This window comes from Nelusetta ayraudi, unplaced genomic scaffold (assembly GCF_046127955.1).
Source record: "Nelusetta ayraudi isolate G7.1 ecotype Tasmania unplaced genomic scaffold, CSIRO-AGI_Nayr_v1 ptg000079l, whole genome shotgun sequence".
Lineage (NCBI taxonomy): Eukaryota > Metazoa > Chordata > Actinopteri > Tetraodontiformes > Monacanthidae > Nelusetta > Nelusetta ayraudi.
The window spans coordinates 3,430,001-3,432,500 of record NW_027466129.1 but is presented as its reverse complement, the minus strand read 5'-3'; the positions used below and the strand labels follow the sequence as shown (position 1 = coordinate 3,432,500).

At 45.2% G+C, this 2,500-nt stretch overlaps 1 protein-coding gene across 4 annotated transcripts in view; it reads left to right on the top strand.

Annotated features, from left to right (window-relative positions):
* sfmbt2 (Scm like with four mbt domains 2) overlaps nucleotides 1-2,500 on the top strand; it is a 27,649-nt gene that overhangs the window by 2,159 nt on the left and 22,990 nt on the right. The window contains exon 1 of one of the 4 annotated variants that reach the window (XM_076044160.1): nucleotides 1,596-1,721. The exons of 2 other annotated variants lie outside the window; for them this stretch is intronic. The gene's annotated coding sequence lies outside the window, so the exon portion shown is untranslated. Of the gene's footprint in view, nucleotides 1-1,595; nucleotides 1,722-1,913; nucleotides 2,117-2,500 lie in introns of those variants that run through there. One more of the 4 variants, XM_076044159.1, reaches the window with a different exon arrangement.

Here is a 2,500-nt window from a genome sequence, read left to right as displayed (position 1 = left end):
GGGTGGTGTAATCTAGTTTATTCTAGTGGGCATACGCTGATTTAAATTTTTTTAAAAAATGCATACATAATTTACACACTTATATGTAAATATAAAATAAAGTTTTAGCAATCAAGTGCAATGGTGCAAACACAAATAAATTCTCTAAGGCAACACTAAAGCAATGGCTGATACCCTCAAATAGATCAGAACATAAAAAATCCTTATAATCCTTATAATCACATTTTTAAACGGTAAAGTGAACGTTGTGTTACGGCATATATCTACGTTTCTCAACTAAACGGTCAAATGCGAAGTTCCTGCTTAATTGGAATCCGCTGATTCAATTTCTATTTTTTTTCTTTTGAAGAACTCTCCTCGGCCGCAGGTTTCTGCTTCTACATCAGAATTTCCTGAAACTTAGTGCTAGGCTTCCTGTGTGTTAAGTGGAATGCTGGACTGACGATTACGAATTTCCACATTTAAAAAAAAAAAAACAGAAGTCTGAAATAAGTCATAGCATAACCACAAATTGACAATGTGTTTTTTTTGGACATTTATTTCGAAACGCTACCTCAGAATTTACTGGAATTGATTGGTGCGGGGTGGAGTTCCAGTGGTGGTTGACTACCACCGTAAAGTGGAATGATGGACTGACCATTGGGATTCCCCGCCCTCCACCTCCACCCCGCCCCTCTTCCCCACCCCGCCCTCCACCCACTCCCTTTAAATATGAACCTGAAACCTGCTGCTGCTGCTCCTGCTGCCGCCACTAGAGGTCACTGTTGACTACCACAAGAGGCAACCAGGACCGTTCCAGAGCTGCTATTTCCGAGGAGTTTCGGAGGAGGGGACCGTGGCAGCAGCAGCAGCAGAAGCCTGGAGTCAGGGGATGATTACAGGGTTTCTATGTGAGGAGAAAACTCGATTCCACTGAATGTAATAGCGACACATTTCCAACAAATCCATACAAATGTTGCGATATTTTGCTGTTAAACGCTTCTTTTAAACACCAGCCTACACAGGCCTGCCGGGTTTTAACTAAACTGTTCGCAACAATACACAGAAATGTGCCGTTTATCTATTTATTTATATATTCATATCGATGCAAATTTTACGGCTAAAGTAGGCTGTGGTGTGGAAAAAATAGCCCTGGTTGTGTAACACTGTGTCTCTGTAGGCGTCGACTGAACTTCAGTTCCCGATTTGAGAAGGGCGCAGGGGGGGAATGTAATACTAAATTTTATTTTTATTTTTTTTAAATAAAAAAAAATAAATGCATTACAAATTTCCAATCAAGTCTGTAAAAATGGTAATCAAAACTAAAAACACATCGTCTGCGATTCTTGAATACCGAGATTAAAATAATAATAATATAAATAAATAAACAAAGGGACCGTGGAGGAGTTGGCTCGGAAATAAGTGTCGATGTTTTTTTTTGCGCACATGCGCAAACACGAGATGCCATATTGGAACGGGGGCAGCAGCAGCAGCAGCAGCAGAGAGACGCTGCGGAGCCCGAGAATCGAGCCACCGAGGAGGAGGAGAAGAAGAAGAAGGAGGAGGAGGGGGAGAGAGAGAGAGAGAGAGAGAGAGAGAGAGAGAGAGAGAGAGAGAGAGAGAGAGAGAGAGAGAGAGAGAGAGGAGGGAAGAGAGAGAGATAGACAGACGGCAGGAGGAGAGAAGAGCAGAGGGGGGTCGCGAGACGACGGAGGAGGAGGAAGGAAAAAAAACTTGGACAGGTAAGACAGGTGACGGCTCCTCGTGAGGCTTTCGCTGCGCGTGCGGCCGCCGCGTTTCGTTTTGAAGGAAAAAGGAGACGGAAAAATAATATCATATACAATCATCATATTCATGGTTCGTCACGCGGGGCTACGGAGGAGTTTCATCTGTTGTTTTTTCTGCTGTTTTTCCCCGTCCTCCTTTGCTCGAAGAGGAAGAGAGAGAAAGAGAGAAGAGGCCGAAGTGCTCGCGCTCTCTCTCTCTCTCGCTCGCGAGGTGGCTTCCGTGGAAACCGTGGCGAGCGTTCCGTCCGCGAGCCCCAACTTGGTGGGAGAAGAGTCTCACGCGCTGTCACGCCGCGAGGACGACATCCCCTCCCCCTCCTCCTCCCTCCTTTACACATTTTTTTTTACACGTACGTCACGTTCACAAACCAAGAGAGAAAAACATCCACAATTGTAATAACCGATTTTGCGATGCGTTCAAGGACCCACGCTGCTGTTCACCCTTTCCTGATGAAGTTTTTTCATTTTATTTTCTTTCAGCTGCTGAGTCATACGGCTGTTTTTTGGGGGGTTGTTTTGCGTCACCTTTGCGTGCCCGTAATAAAATCGGAAAACACCGGACAGTACCAAAAGAAAGAAAAAAAAACCCGAAATATGTCCAACCACTTTCAACATGGCGGGTTGTGGTGGAGGGGGGCGGGAGGAGGCGGATAGGGAGGGGGAGGAGGGGAGGAGGAGGAGAAGAAGAACTGCGCCTTCACTAAAAATTCTTTGTAGGAGGAAAAAACCCAACG